Here is a 13,611-nt window from a genome sequence, read left to right as displayed (position 1 = left end):
AATTTGAGTCATAATTTTTTTGTTGTGATGAGCTTCTTGTTTAGAAAACAAGAAACATTTATCCAGTGGACTACTTTTTCATCGTGGAGGAATTCTGTGGGCGGAGGCTGAATGTGGGCGGAGCTTTACTGCAGACTTAAGTTGCATCAGACTATAGTTTAAGTTGTCCTCAAATGCCTCCACTGACAACTTCTCCGAAAGGTGTGCCTCCACCACTTATCTGCATATGTTTGGACATACCCATGCTTCTCATTTTTTTTTTATGTTCACCTACAACATCCTGTTTCCAACATATCCTTCATCCCTCATTATGAAACCAAACCAATGATGCGTCAACTTGTGTGCTTTACACCTGCATATGCCACCATAACCATGCCCCTTATTATGATCTCAATTTATCATAGTCACTCCACAGATCTTTCTGAGCAATCACACCTGACATATGCTGAATACGTGATCATTACAATACATCGCAAAAAATACAATCGCACATTGCACCACCGTTGTTCCTTTGAGGAACTTGGTTGGTTGGTTTTGGTTTATGGGGTTTAACGTCCCAAAGCGACTAAGGCTATGAGAGACGCCGTAGTGAATGGTTCCGGAAATTTCGACCACCTGGGGTTCTTTAACGTGCACTAACACCGCACAGTACACGGGCCTCTAGAATTTCTCCTCCAAAGAAATTATAGCCGCCGCGGCCGGGACCTTTGAGGAACTGGACAAAATTATGAGCAGGTACAGTGAATTACCAATTCATTTTAGAAAACAAAAGACATCTGTAGCCGAACAGGAAAAACTAAAAAATGTTGAAATTTTCAAGTCTTGTCATGCAACAAAGTCACTGCAAATACAAAGCATTGTATAAAAATAGTATGCATCTACATGAACAAGCACCAAAATAAAGTTGACCATTCATGCCACTTAAGAAATTACACTTCCATAAACTCAATTTTTAAAATTTGCACACTGTCCTCACAAGGCACACATTTCAGTTTACCTCCAACTAAAACTATTTGAAAGTATGTCAAGCCATCTAAGGTTTGACTAAGCTAACAAAGGCTTCCAATTGGAACATTTGCTTGATTTATTCATGAAACACCCCCAAAATTTTGCACCTTTTGAAAACAAGCGAACACAGAGCTGTCAATTTCAACACATCACACAACAATGTGACTGGGAACAAATCATAGCATAAAAATGTGCACACACACGACAGAACAGCAATATGAAGATAATTCACACTAAGTGACAGGACCCATTTTTATACACACAAGTTCTAAACCATTTCACATTGGTAGCACCAGGCACACACTTCAGTTCGCTACCATAAATAACCTTTTAAAGAATGTCTAACCATTCAAGTTTTACTAACCTTACACAAGTCATGAACATCTTAACATACCCAACATTTCACTTTTTTTTTAAACAACCAACGAAAGGAGCACTGCAGTTTGTCCATTTTGGAGACAGTATATCTGAATGCTATGCCCCAGTAAAATGTAATGGTCACCAGAGTGAGCAGATGTTGCTTCCCTTGGAGCCTTACAGTTGAAAGACAGAATTGAACAGTATGCCCTAAGACCATGCTTCCATGGTCCATGTGGCCCATGCTCCACTACGTGGGGCCGCACGCATGAACAGTCCTTACATTAGGGCCATATCAGATTTCGAGAAGGCATTCACCAACCACTTCGTACATGCACTCAAGCTATATGAATATGCCTGTTCCTACCGCCGGATGGAGCAACCGGACGAGACCGTTTGTTTTTAGCACTGCTCTCCATACCATGGTTAAACACTGAGACTACGCACCACCTACTACTGAAGATATGCTTGTTTCAAGAATGCTTCATCATTGGTTTGATTGACTGCAAGCTTTCAGACCAGCTCTTTTACAGCCCTAAGTTAATGTTGTGTGAGGCGTTTCTACAGGGCGCTGCTCAGTCCCACAAAAACGAACGCTGGCTGAAATAAAGGCTCTTAGCTTCTGGCATTGAGAGTGTCTCGGTTGCTGTGGCTCCGTCTGCTAGCCTGGATCACGGCTAGGCTTGGCTAGGTCACCTCCTCATGGTGTTATAATTGCTTGGAATCCAGGATCAAGTTCCTTCAAGGCACGCTAACTCAAGACCATCTTCGTTGTGAACTCTCATGCTTCTGAGACACAACCTCAGTTCGCCAGTTTGGTAGGCCCAGCGCCACCACCAGCGTTCAACTTGTATGAGCTGGCTTCCTGGTCATCATGGGTCGAACAATTTGAAGATTTTTCTGTCGCTATGGCAGAGTCTTTGGCAATGGATGAAGTCAAGGTTCGTACGCTGCTGTAGTGTGTGGGAGCTCAAGTGCGCCATGTTCTCAATTCACTTGCGCACTCGGAGGTGGAATGTGTGTCGTACGCATAAGTCAAGCAACACCTCACAGCCTAGTACATCCATCCAGTGAACGAAGTTCACGAAAGTTTTCGCTTTCATAAGCACATACGTAGCAACTTTCATAAGCACATAAGAGCGAAGGAGGCTTCGGATGCAGGCTAGGCCGTGCTTCGCATTGAACTCTGTGATCAAGATGAAAGTATCAGCCGATGGCAGCTCCTTTAGTCTTGGTGCCATCCTGCTACTAAAGCAGCCTTCCAGTGAGCATCAAACAGTTTTTGCATCACTCGCAGCATGTCTGTGGTCGACTTGCCACCTCTGCAGATTTAGTGATTCTGTCTGAAGCTGATGTGCTTCCAGTGCCAGGTGCTGTATGTACCTAGCAAGCTGTTAGCCACTGCAGACATGCCGTCATGTGCACTACTGGACGGCCCACTGCCAAGGCAAGCTAATCTTGTTGAGCTGTTTGTTGAAAGAATTCTTTGCACCCTCCCAGATTTTGTCTCCACTTACCAAGACAAACGTCGCAAAGCTGAACCCAATGATGGCGAGTGCAACCTTCTGCTAGAGTACTGCACCAAAGGTTGGCCCAGGCACTCGAGACTACTGCTTCCGATTTAAGGAGTACTGGAAAAATCAAGAAACCTCAGTGTTTTCAAGGTGCTAAGTTACGATTCGAGGTTCGTTCTTCGGGCTCCAGCAATGGTACCCCACCATCTGAGACGGTATAACAGACAAGATCAGGCAACACGTGACTTGAGGGAAAATTTGGCTTATGGTTTATGGGCGTTTAACGCCCCAAAGCGACTCAGGCTATGAGGGACGTCGTAGTGAAGGGCTCCGGTAATTTCGACCACCTGGGGTTCTTTAACGTGCACTGACATCGCACAGTACACGGGCCTCTAGAATTTTGCCTCCATTGAAATTCAGCCACCGCGGCCGGGATCGAACCCGCGTTTTTCGGGTCAGCAGCCGAGCACCGTAACCACTGAGCCACTGTGGCGGAGCAATTTGAGGGAAAGTAAAGTGAAGCTTTATACAGGAATTCACATTTTTTAACAGACTGAGAAGCGAGCACAACAACATAGAACTGGCTATGGGAAAATCATCCCTCCTTGGCATCGCCGAAGATGCAAAAGATCTAAACCTAGTTCAGAACAGTTTACCAGGCTCCGGGGTCTGGTTTTAAAGACCAAGAAGACTGGCCCACATTTTACATCACCCAATAACAACAAACTCAACACATGATTGGTTTACAAACAGCATGGCACGCCTTAGACTTTCCGCAAGGTTCAGAACCTTTTTCTAACGAAATAAAACAGAAAACGCATGAAAAAAAACACATCAAAAACACTCCCACATGTCGTCGGCCTCCAGAAGTCTCGTGACCCTGATGGCCTCCCCCCATCAGGGCAATTATTGGACTCTAACGAACCACTACCACTGCGAATAAAAAAAAAAACGAAAGCGCTGAACTGCGTTTCTATGCCATTCGTCTTCACGATGACTGCTGACAGACATCCCCCGAAATCCCGGAAGTGGCACAAACCCTGCTGTTGCTGCCTTTGAACGTACGGGGACGTCCCTTTTGTCTGGCTGCATTTTGTTATGCCAGCCCATTTCTTGAGATCTGTTGATACACGCCACAATGTCACGAAGCCTGATAGCCGCGTCCTTGCTGACTGTACGTCACACTAACTGCTCCCAGACGATCTTTACTATGTCAGGACGGGGGGGTGGTCGACGTATGGCGGCTTTGATGGGGTGACGCCCTCCACCATTTTTGGCACCTTTGGTGCGAAACAACTCCGTGAAGGGCAATTAGCAAACCATGGCAGCTGACCCGCGCCTCCGCGCGCAGCTGCATCGTTCTCGCAGACAGCACTTCGGGTGGCTCCGGGAAAACGTGCCCCCGTCCTTCCCTCTAACTCTATCGCAGCTCAACATCCGCCTGCCTCGCCTTGTGTGCTTCTTGTCGACACACACGACGGGGGTTGCGAGGAGATTGCCGCCTCAGGGCACCGGTACAGCCACAAAAGGACAGAGCAACAATGCAGTGGGCATCCACCGATCCTTCACAGGTTACTTCTCAAAGAAGCCGCACGGCTCTTCAGCATTCCACAGGGATCTCATTCATGACGGGCATCAAGGAATTAATTGAAGCACAGGCACTGCTCAAGAGTCGGTGTGGTGGCCTACAGTCAACAGCCACAAAGAGATCGGCTGTGGCAAGAGCGCAGAACCAAGGAAGCCTTCTCAGACTCCAAGTCTTCCCTAGGTTGAGGTGGGAGCTGACCTTTTCCAACCTTCCCTGAAGCCACTGGTCAGCACTGTACAACAACACTGCAGTCATGATAGCCATGGCATTCCAGGAGTAGTCCGCAGCGACAACGGTCCATAATTCTCATACAAAGTCATCTTTACCTTCGCAAAGCCTTAAGGCTTCAGGCATGTCACCAGCAGCCCAAGATTCCCACAGTCCAAAGCTGAGGTGGACAGGATGGGGTGTATCATCAAGGACCTGGTGCACAAAGTGAACAATGCTTTCCTGGCACTGCCTGTCTACCAGGAAATTCCTGGCATCAGTGAAGTAAGCCCAGCTCAACTTCTCTTTGGCAGACGCCTGCAAACCGGAGTTCCTAAGACATCAAAACGGCTTGAACCATGCTGGCCCTCGTCTCAGTCGTTTAACCTGAGTGATCAAGCTAACAGGAAAAGGAATGCAGCTCAGGTACAGTGCCCACTTAAGACGAGTGGGCAAGGTTGGATGCGCGACATAAATAGCCCTGCATTCTGGGACCAGTTCAACATCCCCCAGCCATATGTAGTGGAGGACCTGAAGGAAGTTCTTCAATGTTGCAGGTTATTCCTCACCCCACTGTCCAATGTTGTAAGGTCCGAGGGTCCTGCCGAATGTGTTACCGGAGATGAGCCCAAGAGGAAGCCATCAAGCAGTGAGACTAATACAGCGGGACGCAGGTAGTTCTTCCTAGCCCGACCTCATGGCTTCACCCCCGTCACAACCTTCAAGTTCACCCTTTTGAGTGTCAAGGTTTAGAAAACTGATCCGAAGGCCCAGATGACTGAACTGATGCTTGTGTAGTGCAGGGCATACTGTGCATTTCTGTTCCTTTCTTAAACAAGGGGGGATGTAGTGTGCGTTGTGCTAGGTGGCATCACTGCTTTCTCGGCTACATATATCATGTGCAACAACGCTTTGAGGCCTTTTGCCCGCTAACCAGCACGGTGTGTGGTTCACTCCTGTGGAAGCACATCCCACTACAGTCACATGAGAAGGTGCAGAAGAGAAAGCACAAGTGCCCCACACAGGGGGCAGTCAAAGCAACAAAGCTGAGTCACAGTGTCACTGCATCCAAAAATTTGTCCGGGCACTCACTCCACCACTGGAGAGGAACTGGATGTTTGCTTCATTCTTCTGATAGAAAAAGATGCAGTCAAGCCTTGCTAGAACGAAATGGTTTTGAATCCCCTTTGAACCAGTCATAAAAATTCGTGCATCTGGCACCTATTTTTTTTATGACAAAATTTTCCTGCCACTGCACATTATGTTGAAATGCATCTGTAACGCATACGGAACCAGGTATAGTGGCAACAACGTTTGTGAGATGGTGCTTCCAAGTTCTATGATTGCTATGGCTGCATAAAAAATATTTGGCTTGTGCTAACACAGCATTACATGGCAGTGAGGCACTGCTCTTCGAGATAAACATCTGGCCGCACCACACATTTAAAAGCCGGTTTACCATTTACAGGGGCAGAGCTAAGGGTTTCCACAGATTCTCCATGTATTTAGCAACTGCTCTTCCTGTCCAATAGTTCAAGCTTACCAATGCTTGGCATAATGAAGTACGCCAGCAGGTTAATGGATGTGAATCATGGTCGGTGTGTTGGGTTTATGGCACATAGGCAACTGAGGCCATCATGCGCCAAACACAAGGTATTTTAAAAGTTTTTTGTTGAATATTACGGACATGTAAACAGTCATCTCTGGTGTAGAGGCCTTCAAGACGTTAATATTACCGTTTGAAATTTTAGAAATGACTACTAGTAAAAGCTTTAAAGAGGGCTGGGAAACCTCAGTAGCTATCCGGATGTGAATAATGCTCGCCATGAGGTGATTGCTGCGAAGCTACACATTGGATATGAGCGATGCCAATGTGGGAAGCTTTCAATTCATTTAGGCCGCACCAATGGCAAAATCATTGAAGTCTAAATGCAAAAATGCCTCTGTGCTGGGCAATGTCAGTGAACAATAAAGAGCCCCACGTGATGCTGCAGACTCAATGGAGCAGATACAGCTCAGAAACACATAAGGAACAGGTCTCACTGCCACCAAGTTACTCACCAAAACCTTACAATGATTGCACTGTCCATTGCTGTAAGTACTGCAGGCTGTAGTGCAGGTCCTATGGCCTGCAGTACTCGTCCCCAAGCTGGTGGCCCTTGGACCCGCAGTGATGGCACTGGCGGATGATATACCTGGCAGGCACACCTGAGAACGGTGCCAGGATGCCCACTCCACAGAATCTTGCGAGGCCCCTGGCGAAGACCTCTGCCAGCTCCTGGATACCTTCACCAGCCGACAGGTGACAGCCATCGGTGGCGAAAAGGTGCCTCTTGGGTGTCTTTATTGCATCCAGGAAGCGATGCTGAAAACAAAATGCGATATGCTGATAAATAAGGTAAATTGAGCAATAAATCCCGATAGCATACAGCTGCAACAAGTACTTCAGCTTTCTGGCAGATCTCACCAGTAAACAATGCATAAAGAAGGCAGAAAGAATGCATCCACACAAATGCAGTGCTCACTGAAAACCAAATTAAAATGCCTTAATTATATTCAAGGCAGGTAACCAAGCACACAAGGATAAGAATAGAGACCCGGATGTCCCCCTGTGCTAGGAGTGCTTTTTGGCAAGATACTGGCATATATTGATACCTGTATCTTCTCCTACTGCAGTCTTCTCAGCTACTATAATTTTCTTTTTTTTTTTTTTCAGAATGAGTCTGTGAACAAAGGTTCACAGGAGCTACAATGTGCAGCCGTGTCCTACGTGCACCGGTTTAGCTGAGAGAAGCATTCTACTGTGGTCGTTTATTTCCGCAACAGTCGGTACAAAAGCATTTACCCTAGTTGTCACTGTGGCCACTGCCGTGCCACGACACTTAGCTACAATCTGAGCTGCCAAGAGATGTCCAAGGTAGCTGACCAGACACTGGAGAATGTGCAGTACATAACAAAGAGTGGCATGTTTGCGCATGAATGCCTGCATATCTACACGTTACAACTTGCCTACCTGGCCTTTTGGAAGACAGATCTGCCACTGTTAACGTACCAGAGACTCACAGGCAACTGGACGCTGCATGCTCAATCATATGCTATGCATATACACTCCCTAGGCTTTTGCGATAATGTCATGCCCCACTCCAGGTATCAGTTTCGATGTTTGCTTGTCTTGCAATAAACTCCGCATTGTGTTTTGTGCAAGCTGTAAACAAACTGCTTTTAAAAACAGCAATGTGTTCCAACATTTTCTACAGTAAAAATGAGGATATAAGTTGGACAGCAATGTATGTGGGTGATATGTGTGATATGTGGGCACATATCGCCCACACACATAGCTGCTAAAAATGTTTAGTATTTTTTTGACAAATTTCTTCAGATAATCCAAACCATAACATACATTTCACAATTTTTCAGTGGTAAAAGCAGCCGTGCCAACGCACATTAAAATCGGTACCATAAAACTACTGGAACTCATCGCATCACTCAAATTCTCGGTTTGCCAAAAATTTCGCTCATTCATCGCCCAAAAGCAACTCGCAAGAGCAGCCAATCATAGAAGCATGTGCTGATTTGCAAAGGAAGTATTTTAGCAAGGTTTCAGCGAAGAAGCTGCCAATGCTCGCCTCATCTGAGCTATAGCTCGTTGAAATAGTCAAGTGAAAGCTTGGTAGGCATTGTCTAGTGTCTGACAGAAACCCGTCTGGTCGGGACGGTACATGAAGAAAACAGAAGGCACCGACCAAAAGAAAGGATGGCATGACGTTTTGGCTCCCCCACGGGAGTGTAGATTGGGGGCAAGTTTCCGTCATTCCGATTAAGCGTATGCGCTGTCGTGTGAATAATCAGCGATTCCAGATAAAGCCGTCACTTCTCGTCCCTTACTTTTGTGATCACACGTGCTTCTGCCCAGTTTATGTTGTGTGCGGCGGACACCGAGTGCTCGGCAAGCGCATTTTGATCTGCACACCGGTCTCTGACATCACTCTGGTCATCACGTATTCTTCGCTCAAGTCACCCAACTCGCCGATGTACACAGATGAGCAGTCCGCACATGGGATCGAATACACAACACATGGGGAACTTTTCTTTCTTCAGCTTGTCTTTGGTTTACACAAGCTGACTCCTCAATTTTCGAGCTGGCACATGTGCGGTCTTAACATCATAGGACCGCAATATGCGCGCCAAAGGTTCGCTGATGCCAGGAACTTAGGGAATTAAGACCGAATTGCTGAAGATGTGCATGTACGGCGTGACTTGTCCACCTGTGGCTATCCTGTACACGTCATGGACTCTGTACAGCATCAAAAGGGACGTCCCAGGCTCCAAGCTGATCCCGCTACCCAGAAACGAGCCGTGATTCCCTATGTTCCTGACATCAGCGAACCTTTGGCGCAGATATTACGGTCCTACGATGTAAAGACCGCGCATGTGCCAGCTTGTCACATGTAATAAGAAATTGGAAATAGAAGTATGAACTAAAGAAGTTTGGAGAAGACGAGGATGACGATAAGCATTACTTTTATTAATCCAAGAATAACAAAGATGAAGAAGCATTTGGTGAGGTGGGAAGAGATGATTGGTGGAGAAGAGAAGACAATGACGACGATGACAAGGATGGCGTGTAGCAACGCCAAGGCTATAAAAGCGCCAAAAGGCTGCTTGGAAGAAGCTTCTCCACAATCAGTGTCCCAAAAACTGGATCGATTACAAGTTCATTGCTGCTACGTTTAAGCGCACTGTATCTCGTGCAAAGGAGTTGTACGATACTGAACACTACGAATTCCTTTCGAAATCAGGTAATAGGCGTGCTTTATTCAATTACCTAAAATCCAGAAAAGTAATCTCGACCACCATGAGCGCTGTCTCCCTAGTTCAGTCTCCGACTGAACTTGCTCAGTCTCTAGAAGAGATAGGCAGAGGCCTTGAGCGTCGGTTTACAGCTCTTCTTCCTTCTCCTCCGAGATTTCTTGCCACATTGGACGATTTCGAGGACGTCACCCTCACTGAGCTCTCGAACACTGTATCCTGCCTTCCACCCGTGGCCCCTGGCCCTGATGGTGTCACTTCTTCTACGATTAAAATTTTGTTCGAGGAATCTCCCACCGACTTACTGGCACTTATAAATTACTCTCTTAAGGGGCCATGGATTCCAACTGAATGGCGTCTAGCAAAGATCATCCCTTTGCTTAAAAAGCTGGGACATGGTTATGTGTTAGACAATATAAGGCCAATTTCTTTAACTTCGAATCTCGTAAAGTTAATTGAGAGGGTGTTGCATGGTAGAATAATGTCTGTTATTTCAGAGACTGGGTTGTTGAACCCTTTCCAGATAGGTTTCAGGCCAGGATGCTCTATATGGTGTGCCCATACTGATCTGGAGAGCCGCATACAGTTAGCTCGTCGCCGAAACCAATACGCAGCGCTTGTTACTTTAGATGTTTCTAAGGCTTATGACAGCGTTCAGCACAGGACGCTTTTGCAAAGACTACAGGCAGTAGGACTTCCGAGATACTTTGTGGCTTGGGTTGCTGAATTTCTTGCTGACAGGGAATTTTACTGCTTCCAGAACGGTATTTCATCAAGCAGGTTTCGACAAGCGAGAGGAGTGCCCCAAGGGGCGGTCCTCTCCCCTGTACTTTTCAACATCTTACTCAGCAGTATTCCGTGCAGTACCAAGGTGTCCATCTATGTGTATGCTGATGACATCGCCTTTTTTGCTTCAGAGAACGACATTTCCTCTTTGTACCAGTCCTTACAGTCCTACTTAAATGTCCTGGACCAATGGTTAGGGGTCATTAATCTGTCCCTTAATGTCAATAAATGTGCTTTATTGGTTTTTCCACTCTCTCGTCCAGTTAATATCTCTATTGTTTATCAGAACCATGTAATTCCTCAAGTGCAAAGTATCAAATACCTCGGAGTAATTTATGATCCTTCTCTTTCCTGGCGGGCCCATATAGAGCACATCACTGCGAAAGGAGTCCGAGCAGTCGGTATGCTGCGCAGGCTGAGCAATGTTCGTTCTGGCATGAGAGGACACTCGCTTCTTATGATTTATAGAATGTACGTCCGTCCTGTCTTAGTGTTCGGCTGTGCTTTATTCTCTGGTGCGCCAGCGTATAAACTTCGCCCCTTGATTCTCTTGGAGCGGGAGGCGTTGCGCCTCTGTTTGGGCCTTCCAAAATTTGTGACGAATTCCGTTTTGTACCTGGAAGCGCGTATTCCATCATTGCCTTCAAGATTTCGGCTCTTAAAGGTGAAAACGTTTCTAAAAATGTGTGATTCATCGCTTCATGCCGCCAATTTGATCTTCCTTCGTCAGCCTCGGCCATTTTTCAACGAAACCTGGTCTCGTTTCCGCATCCCTCAGATTTGTTGTGTGCAATCCCTCCTTGACACCTTAAACGTCCGCATTTCGGACATCCTTCTCCTATGCGCCAATTCTTCATCTATCCAGATTGTCTTCGATGACATCTTTCCTAAACATGCAAAGTTAATGCCTTTTCATTTACTGAGCGGTTTGTTACAGGATTACTTGCTGCGTTTTAAATCTCATGTGCTCATAGCAACAGACGCCTCACAGTGTGAAGAAAAGGCCGGTGTTGGCATTTTGTCCATCTCCCTTGACTGGTCATTCTCTCTCCGCCTTCCCGATTACACCCCCATTTATTTGGCCGAATTTCTAGCAGTAGCCTTGGCCTTTCGCAAATTAAACAGCTCTTTGTCTTCTGTCGTAATTATGACGGATTCATTATCGTTGTGTTCCTCTCTCAACGCGCCTACAACATCTCAGGCTCTACACTTATTCAAATGCTTGATTCCTCCCCACGTGTGTTCGTTACGGTTGGTCTGGGTGCCTGGGCACACAGGAATCCATTTGAATGAGGTTGCCGATACCCTGGCGAAGGCATCTCTTCAAGGCCCAGTCGTATCTGTGCTTCCACCCAGCGCATATATTACTGCGGCCAGATTTCGCAGGTATCTGCTCTTGAATGAATTCGCAGCATCAGCTCTGACCTCCTCTCCCGAATTCCGGCATCTCCTTTACCCATGGAGCAGTAAAGGATGGCGATCACGCAAGCTTGAGGTTTCCTTCGCGCTTCTACGTTGTCGCGTGGCTCACTTAAACTTCTACCTTTACAGATCTGGTCTGGCGGTCTCCCCATTGTGCCCGTTCTGCGGAGAACATGAAACGATAGATCATTTCTTGCTGACCTGCCGCCGTTTCTCCTCTTTACGGAGCCGCCTGCTAGAACATCCGTTACGACAGCTAGGTCTAACGCTGTCAGCTGGGGTTGTTCTGTCTCTTGGGGCTTCCTCCCTTGGGCACAGTAATTGGAATGTGATCTCCGCCATGCAAAACTTCCTTACAGACACTAAACGGCTGCCGCCTTAAGCTCTGTTCTTTCTCATGATCAATATTTCTCTGCGCCGAAAGCTTTCTGAAACATGGAACTTTTAGCCCCGTTCTCAATTTCTGTCCCCTATCTCAAAGTATTTGTTTAGCTTATTTCAATTACACATCTGAATTTCTTTCATATATTTCCTAAATTCAATTATCATTATAATTATTGTTTTTAATCCATCATTTTCTTGTTTAACATTCTGAGCACCTATCAGTCGCCGCCTGTGTCTTGGCCAATCCCCCGTAGTGGGTACGTGCCATTATTTAGAGGACAACAACAACAACAACATAAAAGCGCGAGGTGGGTCATGAACCCGATTGGAAGACAGCAACGCCGGCTACTGCTTCTCGAGTTCTACGGCGTCGCACGGTAGACTTCCTGCCGTTCCTGAGCCCATTCCGGCAGCTGACTTAATCACCTGCTATGGCCAGGGGAGCTCGAACGACACCACCAATAACGCTGCCAGTGACGCCAGCCCAAGCACTTCGAACGCCACCTCGACGCCGGCTACCGAGATGCCACTGACCGGGCCTATAATACTTCTTCAGCACTGAACCGTGAGTACGAACACCGAACGCTAGTAGACTGGTTGTTCCCGGGCCATGTGTATTGATAGTCTTTGTGTTTTGTGCTAGTTTTGTTAGTTTCATGTGCTATTGTTTGTGTCGCATAGGTGTATTAAATGTGCATGTGTGTGGGTACATCAGTCGCCTAGTCCATTCTTTCGGCCCGAGTGTCCTGGGGGGATCCGTGACACAGTTCGAAAACTGAGGAGTCGTCTTGTGCAAATCAAAGACAAGCTGAAGAAGGAAAAGTTCCCAGGTGTTGTGTATTCGATCCCATGTGCTTACTGCGCGTATGTGTACATCGGCGAGTCGGGTGACTTTGAGCGAAGGATGCATGAACACCAGGGTGACGTCAGAAACCGACGCGCAAGATCAAAATGGGCTTGCTGATCACAAAATAAAGGGACAAGAAATCACGGCTCTATGTGGAATCGCTGATTATTTACAAGACAGCGCATACGCTTAATCGGAATGATGCAAACTTGTCCCCAATCTACGCCAGGTGCCTGGGTTCACTCATGCGCCGTGTATAAATAACCGACCCAGCTATGTTATGCCTCATTGTGAACAAGGCTCCCGTGGGGGAGCCGAAACGTCATGCCATTCTTTCTTTCGGTCGGCGCCTTCTATTATCGTCTTGGTAGGCATAATGGAGCAAGGAAGGTCATTTTGGTTGGTTTGGTTTATTGGGGTTTAACGTCCCAAAGCAGCTCAGGCTATGAGGGACGCCGCAGTGTAGGGCTCCGGAAATTTCGACCACCTGAGGTTCTTTAACGTGCACTGACATCGCACAGTAGATCTAGAATTTCGCCTCCACCGAAATTCGGCCGCCGTGGCGGGGATCGAACCAGCGTCTTTCGGGTCAGCAGCCGAGCGCCGCAACCACTGAGCCACCGCGGCGGGGCGAAAATGAAAGTAGCTATATTATGCTGGCGCCAGACCGAAGACACGTTGGCATACTA

At 46.9% G+C, this 13,611-nt stretch overlaps 1 protein-coding gene across 1 annotated transcript in view; it reads left to right on the top strand.

Moving 5' to 3' along the window:
- LOC149344206 (progranulin-like) overlaps nt 1–13,611 on the top strand; it is a 115,292-nt gene that overhangs the window by 49,637 nt on the left and 52,044 nt on the right. The gene's annotated exons all lie outside the window — the stretch shown is intronic.

Source organism: Amblyomma mixtum, chromosome 5 (genome assembly GCF_055824585.1).
Source record: "Amblyomma mixtum isolate Tamu chromosome 5, ASM5582458v1, whole genome shotgun sequence".
NCBI classification, from domain to species: Eukaryota; Metazoa; Arthropoda; class Arachnida; order Ixodida; family Ixodidae; genus Amblyomma; species Amblyomma mixtum.
Note: the sequence above shows the minus strand (reverse complement) of the source record. Positions and strands in the feature narration are given on the sequence as shown.